General features: G+C 48.8%; 1 protein-coding gene across 1 annotated transcript in view; it reads right to left on the reverse strand.

Moving 5' to 3' along the window:
* The window catches only part of LOC137638649 (uncharacterized), a 62,984-nt gene extending 45,669 nt beyond the window's left edge, over positions 1 to 17,315 (reverse strand). Inside the window, exon 1 of the mRNA XM_068370930.1 lies at positions 17,185 to 17,315. The gene's annotated coding sequence lies outside the window, so the exon portion shown is untranslated. The remainder of the gene's footprint in view (positions 1 to 17,184) is intronic.
* Positions 17,316 to 17,946: the final 631 nt, after the last annotated feature.

Here is a 17,946-nt window from a genome sequence, read left to right on the forward strand (position 1 = left end):
GTCAGGGTATGGGGGACGCGACAGTATTGACTCAATACTCGGAACACAAGGAAGCATGGTTTACCTGCAGAGGTTCGAGGTCAGCTATGCAGAGACCAGGATGCTGCTCCCCCGTAGAGGGGATGATGAAGAAAGAAGTAAGGGCCAGACATACTTCTTTCGTTCATGCAGACTAAAACCTGATAACAATGCCCTCAACCTTCTGCTACCTGTCCAAAAAGGAGCCTGAGGTTAGACCAGCTGTTGTGTAGCCACCACAGAGCGATAGAAAACGTATCGAGACTCCTGTGGGTCACGCCCTGCAGGAAGCGGGCTGCGAAGGTCATCAGACGCTTCCAGACTCCAGCTTGTAGCACCTGCGTCACAGAGTAGTATTACTCGAAGGCGAGGGACGTTGCGATGTATCCAACATCGTGCTGTAGGGCGACGTGACGGGGGAGGGTCTGAAGACAGGTCGAGATGAATGTCCTTGAGTCCGGGCTGAAGAGGTATACTGGTGACTCTTCCCCCATGTCCTCCTTGTGTTCCCAAATCGGCTGCAACTGAGGACAAACTGCAGCTGTTCCCAGCGCTAACCTCTCGATTCCTTACTGGCAAGAAAGAGAAGGTCTTGGGACATCAGACACAGAATGGAGACTCGAAATCTTGAATGAATCGGACCGAAGGGCCGGGACCCTCAGATTCTGAGTCTAGCCAACAACTCAGGAGCGAGCCTGAATGTTGCCTTCCCCTCTTCCTTAGAAAGGGGGGAGTAGTAAGAGACCAAGAAGATTGCTTACACACTGGCCGTGGCCAGAGTGAGCAGAAGACCCAAGGCGGAATACAATCCGAGGCCTGTCGTAAAAGGGTCTTGAGAAGATCTCTTAAAGGACTAAAAGTCCGAGCCATGCTCCAAGTTGGAGGTCTTCCTCCGACTAGGGCAGGGACGATCGTAGCTTCGCATGAGCGAGGATAGATCCAGCGGGCAGGAAAAAGTTATTCCTTTAAGCCTGAAGGTCAGGGAAAGGCTGAGCGACAGGCTTCATTGCCGAGAGCGGAAAGGAGTTTCCTCCCGCCGAAAGGCAATAAGACCGTTATTGCTGGAGAAGAGGCCTCAAGGGAAGAGGTATATCTCCCACGGCACCAACCACCTTAGACTCTTCACTTTGCCTGGGACACCCCTGTGGATGACTATCGTAGATGACGCGACCTCCGTACCGCGACTGTAGCGGGTTGTCTCTTCTAGAGGAGGAAGCGTAGTGTCTCCAGGCATGAAGCCGAAGCGACGCTCCGGTTCGGGAGAGATGTCGCAGTGTGGTTGCTTGAGTAGTCTGCGCCGTGGGAGAAGCTCTCCCGGGAGTTCCGTCAGGGGAAGCAGAGGGTCCAGAAACCGTTCTGCGCATAGTCCCAGTGAAGCTCTCCCATTGAAAGGTTGACAGACAACCTGGTCTTGTTGAGGCCCATTGTCCGCAGACAAAAAGGAGGGAAGACGCAGGCGTCGAAGTTGTCCCACCATCACCGTAATGCATCTTGCCAGTGTCTCGGGGTCTGAGACTGGGGGGAAGACTAGCGGAAGCTTGAGGTTCCAAGCTGTCGCGATCAGGTCCCCCAGACCAGCACTTGCTGGTTACCCAAGGTCAAAGACCCCTAGGTACACTCTCTCTATGAGGCTCTGCTCGGATAGTCTGAGAGAAACATTCCCCTGCCTGGAATGAGAGAGCCGATGGTGGTATTGAGAGAATCTCAATCATCCCGGTATCTCTACTGCAAGATGTGAAGGTGTGAAAATGCGTCCCCTGCTGGTTAGAATGAAGTCGACGCGCAACGGGGCGACTCAGCAGGAGCTGTAGGATCTGAAGAGGGGCCAGACTAAGGCCCCTAAGCCTGCCTGAATGATGGAGAGGTATCCTTCAGGTCTTGACCATAGGCTTGGACCGGAACATGCCCCCCCCCCTTTCCTTTGACGAGTCCGAGAACCGCATCAAGAATGTGGGGAAAGGACGAGAATATCCACTACCATCAAGAGGCTCCATAGGTCAACACCCATTGCAGGTCTAATAGTTCCGCTGGTCCCATAGGGCCAGGGAGTCCGGTTAAACATTGCCTGAAGCCACCGGAACTTGGATCGCCCCACATGGAACTTATCCTGAGGCGACCGTTCGGACTATAGACGGGTCAATGAGGAAAGAAAAACTAGGAAACGTTCCAAGGTAGGGCTGAAAGCTCTGCTTGACTGAGAACAGGTACTGCGACTCTCCTCAGTCTTGCCACAGTCAACCGAAAGGAAGGCTCGGAGGATGTGATAACAGAATCTGGCGTCCCCAGGTGGTCACCCATCCAAGTACCGACGTTGCTTAACCTCGCTGGACGGACGAGAAGCGGGGTTTCCAATGTGGTAAGGCGGTTGACTCAATATCATGGCCAGATACTCCAGATGTTGAGGCAGAGGAAGAGAAGGCTCCAAGCAAAATACCATGAGCCACACTCATGGTAAGCATCCGGAAGCTTGTCCCGGCGCTAAAGAAGGTCGAAACCCGAGCCTACCGGAGTTGACCAGCCCTCCAAACAGCAGAGGAGGCGGAAGCCTGCACCTGAGCGGCCAAGAGGAAGGCAGGGAGAGTTCTCTGGGGAAACAAACCTGCTATGCCACGGCGGGATAGCCACACTGCATCATAAGCAGGAATACTTGCAGTCTAGGCTGAATTCGACGAGCACCCTGGAAGATGGATGGAATGGAAACTGAAAGTACCCGTCCTTCCGATCCAGGGTTTAAGGAGTCCTGTCGCCTCGTTACCAGTCTGATCGATTCTGCTGGTCTACGCTGGCCGAAGTTTGTTCGACAAACTTGATCGGGGCTGAGAGGTCGACTATGGACATCCCCTCTCAGATCCTTCCTTACAAGAAAGGATCGACTGAGGGGGCCGGGGGTGAAGCCGTCGATGATCCTAAGGAAGACCTTCGCCTAAGGTATGGATCATTCTGCCCAACCGGGCAACTCTGCTGACGCTATGGCATAGAGGTTCAGAGACACTGAATTCGCTGACAGAGACGGCAGGCGCGATATCCTTGGCTACTCACAGAGATTGTGCGGGAATGGGCATCGGGAAGCTGTCATTCGGATGAGTAACCTTAAGCATCCTCCCAGCGAAAAACCTGCAATCCTAGAGTTCATGAACTCCTTTTAGGACTATGCCCCCCCGGGGGAGTCTCCCGTGCCATCTGTTCCTGACAGGAGGAAACTGCAATTGGACACCTTGTCCCAGTTGTCGTAGCCGATAACTTAGGCCGACGTGGTTGAAAGAAAAGGGCGCTGGAGCCCTGCAGAGTCTGGAAGAAAGCGCCTTGGAGGAGTGAAACCGGAAGTCGATTTACTCCGCACAGCAGCTGTCTAAGTCTCTGTCCTTGGGCACAAACAAACTCTTCTCAAGGATGGAAGGGTGTCTGAGGTCGTCGACCTCCACAGATGAGACACCCGAAGGAAGCCCTCAGTCAGCGCGTCCAGATGGTACAACATCGAGCTTGTCCGCAAATTAGATACTTAACGACGAAAGGCCAAGGTGCCTGAGCTCGAGAGGAGGAAAGTACCCTTGATCTTCCTGTAGCTTCCTTGAACCAAACCTCGGGCCGTAACCGAGGAGGGAAAGAACCTGGTAAGCTCCCAGAGGAAGAGGTAAGCAGTCATCCCTTGTCCGATGGAGAAATCTCGAACGGAAAGCCCCCCCCGCCAAAAATCCTTCCAGGGAATGACGGGGAAGGGCTAACCCAGGTTCAGGAATAGGGAAGGGCTAACCCAGGTTCAGGAATAGAGGAGTGTTGCTCAGATCTCCCTTAAGTTTCTCCTATTCTTGCAAGTGCCATGCTCTGTGTTTACGGGGTGAGACAGTGTTCTGGAAATACGCTCCAGAAGAACTCACTAGGCTGGTCATGCTGCGAAAACCCCATTGGGAATCGTGGTCGCAATTGCCCTGGAGCTCGCGCGACGGGAATTCCTGGTGGTCGGCAAGCGATAACCCATAGACGAGCAATGGATACTGCAAGAAATAAGCCGACATTTGTGCGAAGAAACACTGTAGGTTCGCACAACGGAACACCATCCGTCTGCGCGATGGAAAAAACTGTTGGTTCGCGCGTGGGCGAACATTGGAGAGCATGAGCGTAGACGTGCAGGCACGTGGGCGTGTGGGCGCGCAGGCGAGTGGTCGCGCGGTCGCGCGGTTGCACGGGCGAGCGGTCGCGCGGTTGCACGGGCGAGCGGTCGCGCGGGCGCGCAGGCGAGCGGTCGTGAGGTGGGCAGGTGGATGAAAGCGAGTCCGAGGCGGCGAACGCAAGCGTTAGTGCGATGGCGAGGAAACGCGCTGCCGCGTGGGCGAGGAGGACCGCTGGCGATATGGATCAACAAGCGATCGGTGGTGAGCTGGTGAGCGCTAACGCGCAGGTTGGCGATGGCGCGTTGTGATATGCCGACGCGATGGTCGAGCAGTATGCGCAGGTGAGCGATCGTGCGATGGCGAGCAGTATGCGAAGGTGACCGATCGCGAGCAGCCGATCGCGAGCAGTGATCAGCATGCGCAGGGTCGCGCGATGGTGATCAGTATGCGCAGGGTCACGTGATGGTGATCAGCATGCCAGGGTCGCGCGATGGCGATCAGCATGCGCAGGTTGGCGGTCGCGCGATGGCGAACAGCATCTGCAGGTGGGCGATCGCGTGATGGCGAACAGCATACGCAGTTGAGGGTCGCGCGATGGTGATCAGCATGCGCAGGGTTGAGCGATGGTGATCAGCATCCGCAGGTGTGCGGTCGCGCGATGGCGATCAGCATCCGCAGTTGAGGGTCGTGCGATGGCGATCAGCATCCGCAGTTGAGTGTCGCGCGATGGCGATCAGCATCCGCAGGTGAGGGTCGCGCGATGGCGATCAGCATCCGCCGTTGAGGGTCGCGCGATGGCGATCAGCATCCGCCGTTGAGGGTCGCGCGATGGCGATCAGCATCCGCAGTTGAGGGTCGCGCGATGGCGATCAGCATCCGCAGTTGAGGGTCGCGCGATGGCGATCAGCATCCGCAGTTGAGGGTCGCGCAATGGCGATCAGCATCCGCAGTTGAGGGTCGCGCGATGGCGATCAGCATCCGCAGTTGAGGGTCGCGCAATGGCGATCAGCATGCGCAGGTGAGCTAGTAGCTGGCGAACCATGTTCCTTCAGAAGTGTTGGAGAACGTTGGCGTGCCGGCTGTAACACACGTGGGCGATCCGGAGATCGCTGGCGAGCTGATGATCGCTGGCGGGCTGATGATCGCTGACGAGCTGATGATCGCTGGCGAGTTGATGATCGCTGGCGAGCTGATGATCGCTGACGAGCTGATGATCGCTGACGAGCAGAAGGCTACGCGTGGAAGCCTGCGCAAAGAAGAAGAGTCCTTGACCCCGACCTGAACCGAAGTTCTAGATCGCGAGGGCGAACGTGGGAGCACAGGGCGCGTAACAGGAACCAACAGGAACCGCAGGGAAGATCATCTTGAAAGCGCTGACGAACAGGAGAGCGCTGATGAGCAGAAGGGCGCGCAGGGAAACCCTGATACGCAAGGGAAGAACCCCCGTGGGGGCAACCCTTTGCCCCGAAGGGATCGTTGTCCGCCGGGAGACTGATGTCCGTCGGAAGACCGCTGTCCGTCGGGCAGACCGTTGTCCGTCGGGCAGACCGTTGTCCGTCGGGAAGACCGTTGCCCGTCGGAAGACGAGATCAGACTGCTGTCCATCTGCACCAAGGCGGAAGATCGAGACAAAGGAGTTGTAGGCTGCAAACGGAGATCCAAAAAGGCGCCTCGAGCACCCTTATAGGGAGATGAGAGGCCCTTACGACGAGGCGGACGGTGGGCCTTACGGCGAGGGAGGCCAACAGCAACAGCAACAGAAGAAACCTCCGAAGAGGAGTCTCTATGAGTGTACTCTCTCGCGAATGAAAGAGAAACACTTCGTGGAAGAGACTGGTCAGCCAGTGACCTAAAAGGAGCAATCCTCCGAAGAGGAGCTCCTGCAGTTGCCCAGCCCCTTGAGCGAAACTGCAGGTGCGACCGCTCAGCACCAAGAGCATAGTCGCACGAAAAAAAGGCAAGAGAAGAACCCCCCAAAAGGGGAAAAACTCAAGCCTGGACAGGAAAAACTTCCCTCGGAAGGAAAGTTATTTGCCCAAGGAGGCAAGCCTCCTGACTGTTCTAAGATGAACTGGAGAGCTGTCCGTCGACACGGGAGTACTACCAGTAGAAGGAGACACGCCCCTGACGAAAATACAAGGGGGGAGGCAGCAACAGCCGAATCCCCAGGACTCAACCAGACAGCTCCCACCGTTGCTATATTACAGAAACGAACTAGATCGGTAACTGTAAAAAAATAAAACAAATAATATTAGTACACATTCATTCCCCCGGGAAGGCTCCGAAGAGGAATCCCGAGGGAAAGGAACAAGAATTACACAACAGGCACGTGCCCTCACAACCACTTACACTCGCGGAAGGAGAGCTGTAACCAAAACAGAATTATAACAATTATAATTATGTAACTATGTAATTTAAAAATGAATGAACACTAAAGAAAGAACGAAAACCCCGAAAGGAATCGTTCTACAAGCTGAAAAACAAAAAACAACTACAATTAGATTCATAACTAATTGATACAAACATACGGCGTAGCAACCCCCCACACGGAAAGGAAGCTAGGCTACAAGGGCGTAGTAACACGTAGTAAAAGGGTGAACGACCTCAAGAGAGAGAGAGAGAGAAAGACATAAGTCAAACTCGATCGCCACCCATAAAATACGCCGGGGTGGCCTAACTGCCGAGGCCTCCACGTAGATATCGTACACTACACACACACATCTGAAAAGGAAACTTACTTATTTCTATACTCAAATATATATACAAACATGAAAACATGTTTACATATATATTGAGTAAATGAAAAGTAAGCGATTAAGTAAAGACAAAACAGACAATGGCTGCCAAGCGAGGACCAAGACAGAGACGTCTGTCACAGTCCGAGCCAAAAGTGAAAGTGAGTATTCACCTGTGTGTGAGGGGGAGGAGGGGTGGCTAGCTACCACTCCCCTACCCCCCCCCCCGCTAACTAGCGCGGGGGTAATACACCCTCGTTAAATTCTAATGGCTCGCCATTTCAGCTACGCTAAAAGTAATACCCTTTGTAAATAGCGTGGTTTATATTTCGGTTACGGAACAAATAAGAAATTTGGAAATAATTTGTATTTTTCCTAACTGATTCAAACCTGTAGTTGTTTATAGGGATTATCTTTCGGCGAAGCAGGAAGGATAGTCATTAAACTTTAAATGTTAGGTGGCAACCCTAACTGACCGCTATAGCAGAGAGGGTACGGGGTGGCTGGGTAGTATCCAGCCACCTATATCTACTCAATCATCGGTGAACTAAGTCACTTTTTGATTGGAGGCATGACTTATCGGGGGACAGGTGTTGGCGGGATAATTTGTATAATTAACTATATGTTTGTATTAATTACGAAAAAATAAAATAATTTCCAATTTTGTCATTTGTTCCCTCACTAACAAACCTTATGTTATTTATAAGGATGACTCACCCCTAGGAGGGTAATAAGTCCAACCATTGACTGGAGAACCTTGACCCATAGCTAACTAATACATAAGTGGGTATGATAGCGGCCTGTGCAACCTGTTTGGTTGTGAGAGACAGCATATGAACGTTTAGGTAAGCATATTCCAAGTTAAAAATAGGAATGTTCCTTACAACACGCAATCCATGTTCCAAGGATGTCTTATCGCCAGCTAGGGACAAGTGATCTCATAACTCCATACGAGTAAGGAAAGCTCCAACGAAGAAGAAACTTTGACTACGTTCGGTTTAAAGGCTAGGCTTAAGGCTGGTATATTGAGGATGAGGATTGTTGTAAGTGCCCAGACATCCTTCTCACAACTTGCTGCAGAAAGCCTCTCTGTGAGAAGAGATGCTGGATGATCTCCAGGCGTGAAGCCATAGAGACGGGACAGCCTTGGGAAAATGTACATGTGTGGTTGTTTGAGTAGATCTTGTCATGGAGGTAGTTCCCTTGGGAAATCTACTAAGAGTTGCAGAAGGGTCGGGAAACATTCTGAATGATGCCATAGCTATGAGGGTCATCATTAGATTGTTGGATGCTCTGGTCTTATTAAGCATTTAGCTCATGAAACAGAACGGAGGAAAGGCGTACACATTGATGTTGTCACACCGTTGTTGGAATGCATCTTGCCATAGAGCCTAAGGGTCAGGGACTGGAGAGCAATGTAGCGGGAGCCTGAAGTTCAGGGATGTCGCAAATAGATCTAAGGACGGGGAACCCCAAAAAGTTAGGATTTTGATGGCTATCAGAGGATTCAAAGATCATTCGCAGCCCACTATCTGAGTCGCCCTGCTCAAGTTGTCTGCAAGCACATTCCTCTTGCCGGGAATGAAACAAGTTGTTAGGGTCACTGAATGTTCTTCTGTCCATCTTAGTATCTCTACTGCTAGATGGCACAGGGGTTTCAAAAAGGTAACACCTTGTTTGTTTATGCAAGCCACCAATGTAGTGTTGTCGCTCATCAACGCTACAGAGTGACCCGCTATCAACAGATGGAACTGCTGGAGAGCTAGAAAGGCTGCTCTCATCTCTAAGAGATTTATGTGCTGGTACTTTTTGGACTCGGACCAAACGCCTGAGACTGTGTGATACAGCAAGTGAGCCCCCCATCCTAATTTCGATGTGTCTGTAGAGCATCAAGTCCGGAGGAGGGACGAGAAGATTTAGTCCTTTGACGAGGATCTCCTCTGCCACCCACCACTGAAGATCCGTCACTTGATCCTGTCCTATAGGGACTAAGATGTCCAGGGAGTCAGAGTGTTGGTTTCACACGAACTTTAGCTGCCATTGCAGGGATTTTGTCCTGAGGTGGCTGTTGGGAACAAGACAAATCAGGGAAGTTAGGTGGCCTGAAAGGCACAGCCACTCCCAGGCTATAAGAATTGCTGGTCTGAGGAAGGGTCTTGCCACTTCTCCCAGCCTGTGTACTCTGTTGTCTGATGGAAAGACTTTCTGGAGGTTAGTGTCTATAATCACACCTAGATATACCAGCCTCTGAGATGGGAGTAGTGATGACTTCTTAAGATTTATCACAATCCCCAGATCCTGACAAAACTTGAGAAGCATGTCCTGGTGATGAAGAAGGGTCATCGCCGAGTCTGCTAGAATTAGCCAACCGTCGAGGTATCTTAAGAGACAAATGCCGTTCTTGAGAGCCCAAGATGACACTCGGGCGAACACCTTGGTGAAGACCTGAGGTGCTGTTGTGCGACCGAAACAGAGAACTTTGAACTGCTAACGTTTGTTCTCGGGTATGAATCTGAGATACTTCCGTGAAGACGGATGGATTAGGATCTGGAAGTATGCGTCTTGGAGAGCCAGTGTACACATGAACTCCTTTGGTCTTACTGCCTGGATGACCGAAACTGCCGTCTCCATCCTGAACGGAGTTTGTAGAACAAACTTGTTCAGGGGTGAGAGACCTGACTGGTCTCCAGCCTCAAGATGCCTTTTTCACAAGAAAGAGTAGACTAGAAGCCTGGAGACTTGTTGAGGACCTCTTGGAAAGCGCCCTTCTGCAGCATGGTCTGGACTTCGGCCCGGAGGGCCAGCTCCTTTACGGATCCCTTCATATAGGAGCTCAATGGAATTGGATCCCGAGTCAGAGGAGAGGGATTGAATGAATGGGACCTGATACCCTACGCCGATCACTGCAATAGTCTAGGGATCTACCCCATGGGACTGCCACCTCTGCCAGAGGCACTGCAGGCCCTTCCTAGCGGGAGCGGCCACCTTGGCCACCCCCTCCAACCACCTCTCTGTAAGGTTTGTTGCCCTTATGGTGTTTAGACTGAAAGGACCCTTTAGACACCTTAGCAGGTCTTCTGGACCTGGTAGTCGCGGGATTTGATGTTTGGCTGATTTTTGGGAGGTTGGGGAGCCCTCCCATAAGGCCAAGAAGTTATGGCCCTGAGGAGGAGAGAATCCTTGGTGGATTTTCTCGACCTATCAGCTGCTCTTTCTACCTCCACCGGGTTAAAGAGAGCGGATCCCTTGAGGGTCGAGTTTCTAAGTCGTGCAAATTCCGTTTTCAGCACCTGCCTGTGGAATCTCATAATCACAGTATCCCTTCCCTTCAGGATTGCATTTGCCTACTGATTAACTGAGTGGTGCAAAAGGAACTCAAGAGTCTGGGTACCAGACAAGAGGAAAGACTCCAATGAGCGCCTTGTAGACTCATTGGACAAGTCCTCAGATCTTACAATGTGGCTTAACGACCACAATCATAGATCAAGCCACGAGGCAGCTTGGCGCCTCTCTGTATGTTGTGGAGCTCAGTTGCTAAAAGTGAGGCTCTGTGTGGAAAGTCTCTGCACAGAGAGACCCCTAGTAAAGGATTCTACTGAGGGGTCAAGGGTCAGGGTAGGAGTGGGCTCGTTTTCAATCTCATAATACATCTTTAGTAATAAGAATGGAGTTCAAGCGCCCTGGAAGAAGAGCCTGCCCTCAGAGAGCTTGATGCACCTGCTATCTGAGAGATCGCTTTCCTTCTGGCCGCTGTCAGTCCCTTCAACCAGGGCAAGACTCCACTGGTCTTAGGGGGGTCTCTGAGTGCCAAACAGCTGGTCCAGGACCATGTCCTTGCCTTCCTGGGAAGTGATACCAGGATCTGACAGCTTGTTAATTGACCTCATACAGGCTAAGACTTGCCAGAAGGCATGTTCCGACTCCTTACGTTCGGCCTCGGAGTGAAATTTTGGACTAAGCTGCTCTAGGGTGATATTCCCTATCAGTATCCAGAAACTCATCTACCTCTAAATTCTCCTCCATAGGAGTCTGAGGTACGTCAAAGTCATCAATCAGTTCTTGAGAAGGTCCTGCCTCGGGGGATCTTCGATCTAAATCTGACCTCAATAGTTTCCCTCTCCGGTCTTCGGAACCGTCTTAGAACCTTTCGACTCTCTCTGAGGAGGGAAGTGCTCTTCCAGGATGGAAGGTCTGGGGGGAGTTTGCGGTTCCATCGGAGCACGTGACTTAGGAATATAGAATTGCTAGTCTCTGGATGGTCTAGAGATTGGGCGTTGTTCTAGAGGAACAATCTCTAAGGATTGAGGCCTGACAGGTTGAAGGGAGATCTCTCAGGGTGAGCCTATATCCCTGCTTAACCGCAGTTGGAGCCGATCAGCGTGAGGTAGTGTACCATGTTGTATCCTCCTCTTCTGCCTAGTTGTCAGCCTTTTTCCTGAATGAATTGGAGTAAGAGAGAGTTATCCAAATGTCTGAGACAACCCAGGAACTATCCTGTCCTCGGCTCTAGTTCTAGGTGGGGGGTGACCGATGCGCTGGAGGGAAATTAGGTCCACTAACCTGGGCAGGTTTCCTCCTACGATCAGAAGGGTCTGCAGAGGAGGACGCAAAAGATACCGACCTCTCCAGTGGGATACTGGGAGTGGATCGGATCTGAAGCTGTTTCGGTTGTGGAGGAGCTTGAAGAACCAAGCCAATCATAGACATCAGATTGACACCAAGATGTCATACCATGATGGAAGCTCACCGACTGTAGTCAGGTCTGGGGTCTACTTCGGGAGCCCTGAAGAAGGAAAACGCCTTTTGGTGGGATGGCATTTTGGAACCTGGCAAGTTTCAGGGGACAATCTCTTGGGCATGAGAGGGTCCTCCTTTGTTGTTCGTACCAGACAATTGGGTGATATTGGAACACCCGCGAACTTCTATGGATATTCCTTAAGCCCTTCTGGTAAGGGTATTGGCATGCCGCTGGGTCTTGCAATTGCGGAGGTTGTTGCCAGAGGCGTTGGGCTCTTGATCACTTGTGAAATCGGGGCCAAAGCGCATGAAATACGCAAGGCCGATTCACACGTGAAAGGGCACTATTCACATGTCAAAGGACGCGATTCACGCATAGATGTAATCGTTTCACGAGTGATTGACGGTGAGCGCATAGAAGGAAGCCCCTGGGGCCTCTATAGTGGCGTAGGGCTACAAACACTTTCTGGAGGTGGAGATATAAACAACGCCTTGCATTGGCAAGTGTTGTGTCAGCAGGTGACGCGTAGCTAAGTATTGCGTAAGTGAGCATCGTGTAAGCGAGCCCTTACCTAGGATACCCCAATGAGCAGGGAGTAGCCTATTAGGACGCCTCTCTGAGAGTTGTCCTTCGGGAGGTTCATGTTCGTGCGAAGGTCGTCTTAAGAGATGGAGTAGCAAGAGATCATCAAGTTAAAAGCGCCGCATGGATCGCAAGTGCGTGTGCCTACAATATCCTTGTGAAGAGGAACATCTCTATCGTGATCGTGAACGCTTTATTTGCAATCGTGATCGTGACCTATTTATTCACAATTGTAAGCATCATGCTCGTGATCGTGAGTGCCTTGCTGGTGATCACGAGGTCCTCGTGAAGAGGAATGTCTCGATCGTGATCATGAAAGCTTTATTAGAGATCACAATTGTGAACGCTTTTTTCGCGATCATGAGCACTTTGTTCGCGATCGTAAGCATCCAGATTGTGATTATTAACGTTTAAGTAGTGATCGTGAGCGTCTAGCTCGTGATTGTGAGCTCTTAGCTGGTAAATGAGAGCGCCTTCAAGAAGAAGAGCGCCGAGACCGTGATGTCCTTCAGTCTCTTGATTTTGAGTGTCTAGCTTGTGAATGTGAGGACCTTCGTGAAGAAGAGCGCCGGGATCATGATGACCTACGATCTCTTTGATGATCATCACCATCGGATCGTCGCAAACGACGTCCTTAAGGTGATCGTCCAGATGGACGAGAAGAGGATGAGTCTCATCCAGACGATCGGCGATCAGTTAGAGCGTTGGCCACCGAATGATCATCCTTCCCAACTTTCCGCAGCAGGCGAGTTAGGAGCTCGCGAGCTGGAACCTTGCCTGTGGGAAGAAACAAAAGGCTGCAGGTTAGGTGATGATGGAGCCTCAGGACGGAGAGAAGGCTAGTCATCAGCAGGAGGACATTGTACATGCGTGGATGGGCCACGAGAGGGCGAGAGATGGACCTCGCAGACATCAAGGGCGTCAGCTGCTGAAGCAACTGACGAAAGGTCTCTCCGTGCCCCACACTGAAGGAGCTGAAGTAGAGCTTCCTTGGAAGAGGGAAGAAACACTTCCAGACGGCCACGCCTGCAGCACATCTGAAAGGGAGAATGGCTGGAGATGAAGGTGCTCCTCTAAGGGAAGCAACAACACCCACAGTACTCGGAAGTTGCCATGGAGTTGATTTGTCTGCACTCCTACTCGACTGCCCTCTGGAGGAAGGCAAACGAGGAGGAGCTTTGGATAGGAACCTTGGGAAGAGATCTCTCTTGGCCTTCTTCTTCCTGAGACCCCCAAATTTCTCCCACTGGGAGGCTGGCCACTCCCTAAACTTCGCAGGGCAAACCCTGCTTGCAGTGACACCCCCTGCAGGTCGGGCAAAGCTAATGGGGGTCAGTATTTGCTGACGATAAGGTGCCATATGAACTACCTTTGCGACCAGGGCAGGTACGCATGGGAGCGTCAAGGAAGGAACAGTCCCACCTGAAGAGGAAAAGGAATTGCATAAAGCGATTAGTCTGGCCAAGTCTTGAGGAGGAGAGAGCAGAAACGTTCAGTCTCTACAAGCCAAAAGAAAAAAGTGACGTAGTTCACCGATGAGTGAGTAGATATAAGTGGCTGGGGGTACTATAGCGGTCAGGGTAGGGTTGCCACCTCTCATTAAAATTCTAACGGCTAACCTTACAGCTTCGCCGAAAGATAATCCTTATAAATTATGTAAGGTTTGTTAGTGAAGGAACAATTGTCATTTGTTCTTACATGAATACAAACTCTGATTCTTTACATAGGAGACTCATCCATAGGAGGGCGAAAGTCCCCTTACTAACTCGCTGGAACTTTTACCTGGGATCTCTGCAGTTGAGCATGATAATGCTCAAGAGTAAGAATTCTGCCACCTCGTTAACCAATAGCTTTGCATTACCATCAAGCCAACAGCCTGTGCACTAGTGGATAGTGAGTGTAAGAATACCTTTATGACAATGTCGAAGGCAAATTTTAAGCAAAAGGTTAGCAAAACACACAAAATGGGTTACCCAGACAAACAAGACTCCCCTCATACAGAGTGTGGGGACGACACTACTATATGCCAATAATGTGAGGCATAATTCTTTTGTTTTTGCCTAAATCAGCCAGCTGTCTAAATAGGCTATGACCAGAACTCACAGCAGCCACAGGAGTTTGATCACTGATTTTGCTAGTTTTGTGAACACTCTTGGGGTGAAATTGAAGCCAAAATCCCTCATTTTAAACCAGTAAAGTACTAACCCCTCCTAAGCCAAAACTCTAGCTAAGGTTGGAAGTGGGGGGGGGGAAATAAACATGCCAATAGGCATTTTTTAGACCTATAGCACAGGTCCAAACCCCTTGGTGTGGTTATTGGCAGACGTGCAAGATGGTCGTTATTCTGAATGTATCGTACAGTATCTGATACAATTGTTGAGAGGAGCGGTCAAAGATCACTCTCCTCTCTTGGGAGTCTTCTTTGGTATGCGAAATAGTGTCTCCTTGAAATTCTGAGAATCTGCACTCTTTATCAGCATTTTGCTTACAAAGAAGTTGCGTTCCAGGGTTCTGGTCTGGTGAAAACAGTGGCATGGGGATGATTTTGACCATCAACCCGAAGCCTCTCATTGATGGGGTCCTATGCATGTACGGAACTTACCAACCTCTCTGTTTTCTTTGGATTGTTCCACTAAGCTTTCTTTATATGGAAAAAATCCTAAATGACCTAGGATTTGGGTCTTGCCTCTGTTCTTCTAGGGGAAGAACAGAGCTGGCCTCTTTGTGGGTTACTTTCAAGCCTGCTGTGAGTTCTTACAGAATGGGGCTTTGTAAAAGGAGGCCTTCTTGTGCTTTAGGAAGGGCCCAAAACCTTTTCTCCATTTTTCTACAAGTGAAGTGGCCATTGCCTCAGCATTGGCTTTGGCTTTGTCCACTATAGCTTAGGGGAAAAATATCACTGTAAAGGAATTACTCTACCTAAACCTTCTCCAGATCAAAGGCCCCTTATCCCTGCTTTAACAAGGTTCTGTAAAGCCTCACAGGTAGGCTTACAAAGTAACTCTGCTACGACAGAGGTGACTGACAGGGATCCCCTTTCAGCTTCCACTTCCAAAGAGGAAAAGAGACACTGATTTAAAGAGTCTATCGGGCACTGAATTCTACAATCCTAAGATGGTCTGGAACCAGAGGAAAGTGGTACCAAATTAGTTGGTACCTACTTAAACATTCTAATTTTTAAGGAGAAAGACTTTACAAAGACTTTTTAGTTCCGTGAATCCCTCAACTTCTTTCTGATATAACCACAAAAATGCACTACATTCTTTGGGTAAGGTAAAACCTCCTTTAAGCAGCACCTCCCTCATTGATTCAGAAACCATTTTCACTATTTTGGTCAAAAAGGGAGGTTTTAGGCCTGGCACTGTCATTCCGACCACAGAACCATTGAGTAAACTGTAGTATAAATGGAAGCCTCCTGCCTTTGATACTTCCTCTACTGAAGTACTTAAAACAGACTTATATGGTATCAGGAAAACCTCTTCTAAAGTTACCGGGGACATGCCTTAAGAGATGGATCCTTGAACCTTTATCATGTTTTGGAAAATACCGTCACGTTTTCAAATTTGATATCATTGAATGGGAAGTCTGTACTCCAACACATAATTGCCAAGGGTTTCCCACTAGGTACACCTCCTCCACAACCCTGAAAAAACAACCTCCACCATTTTCCTTGTGCAGGAAGGAAGCAGAGGGAGGACGGAAACACCCTGGAAGAGTAGCACATTGAGCGGGCTGACCGAATGAGTAGCTTACCGCCTCGACCATCCAAAATCCGAGCTGATCGGCTACCTGCCTAGCAGAACCCTACTGACCTTGTGGGCAGACTAACCATTTTACATCAAAAAAAATTTTATGTACAAACCATATGTTACCTATGTCAGCATATCATTACCAGAAGAGGTAATGCCTCCCTGTCACCATTCAGTTACCTCTAAGGATAGTTAGCAGGTGCATCCAACATTCTGCAAACCACTTATTTGTCTTCAACTGTTAACCATTTCTATAAGCAAACAGTCCATATCATTCACTCTCATTTGGGACCAGCTAGGAGTTGTGCTGTCTTGCACCCGCTACAACTGGTTTTGTTCCTTGGAAGATTCATAGATCAATGGAGAGGTTAGCCAAGGCATAGAAAAGTACAGTTCTATCCCATTTCATTATATCAGAGATATATCCTAAACTAAGGTACCTCTCCTAACCTAACTGGAGCCTTTGTATATCAGCGGCCAGTTCCTCATGTATTGATTAAATATGGACGTCAACTAACATAAACTTTCCCCCCTAACCTAACCTACAAGCCATGTCCTTACCTACTTACTTAACGGGGGGGGGGGGGATAACGTCCCCCTGCGACCCCCCTTACACTGCCGTATTCCAAGTTAGACATAATAATACATACAGGTGGCCGCTATCGTACATACACTCCAAGATGTATGATGAACAACGATAATGTCATACCGTAGGTGAGTTTTAGTTGTCCTGACTCCACGATATGATTAGGGCCATAAAGTTAACATGAATAAGGAATGTAAGTGCAGACGAAAATTTAAATATCTACCACAACTCATAACCATCACACTTTGGTAATAAATGAGTGTCATACAGGTATTAACCGAAAGCCTCTATTTCCTTATCGAGACTATGGCAATAAGCCTTGTTTAGCCAGACAGTCCTAGTCTATGCTAACTTACCTACCGGCAGATCAGGTTAGGCTATCGGTAACTATCAGTTCTTATCACCTACAATATATTTCATAATTAAATGTCTCACTCAAACTGTATTAATCACTAAATAAAACTTGCTTGGGTAAACGTGTAGAATCAAAACGCGGCGATGGGCCAATGAAAACAAACTTTAAATCTGTAACTTTATAATATGAATTTTTCATTGGCTGGGTTCGAGGGACTTCAATTGCCAACGTAAGCAAAATTATCAATAAGTTTATGTGAATTAATTTGATATCCGCCAGACACAGTTACAATTAATAAAACTGTTTCCATACCTAAGTGTAGTAATTCCAAACGTTGTGTGTATGGTTACGTATATAGACTACAGTAGTCTAAAATGTAAACATTGGATGCTGAAAGATTGTCAACATCACCCGGAACATTGATGATTCAGCGTACATTTATCCAGCGAACACATACTTTATGTGACATTTCTTACTGAAAATTTTTACAGTATTGATAAGTACTTTCTTTGAAAGTGAAAAATTAAAGATTTTATTCTAACGAAAATATTCACAGATACTTATATGAAGTAATTTCTTAAAACAATTTAGCTGTGACTGCAAGCTAACAGTTTTACTAACTTTGCAGCTATTCAACACCAAACCCTGGATTTGTCCTGTTGTTATTATTATTATTATTATTATTATTATTATTATTATTATTATTATTATTATTATTATTATTATTACTAGCCAAGCTACAACCTTAGTGGGAAAAGCAAGATACTATAAGCCCAAGGGCTCCAACAGGGAAAAATAGCCCACCGAGGAAAGGCTATAAGGGAATAAATAAATGATGAGAATAAATTAACAGTAAATCATTCTAAAAACAGTAACAAAGTCGAAACAGATATGTCATATATAAACTATTAATAACGTCAAAAACACATATATCATATATAAACTATAAAAAGGTTCATGTCAGCCTGGTCAACATAAAAACATTTGCTCCAACTTTGAACTTTTGAAGTTCTACTGATTCAACTACCCGATTAAGAAGATCATTCCACAACTTGGTAACAGCTTGAATAAAAC

The sequence above is a fragment of the Palaemon carinicauda genome, chromosome 3 (assembly GCF_036898095.1).
Source record: "Palaemon carinicauda isolate YSFRI2023 chromosome 3, ASM3689809v2, whole genome shotgun sequence".
Taxonomy (NCBI): domain Eukaryota; kingdom Metazoa; phylum Arthropoda; class Malacostraca; order Decapoda; family Palaemonidae; genus Palaemon; species Palaemon carinicauda.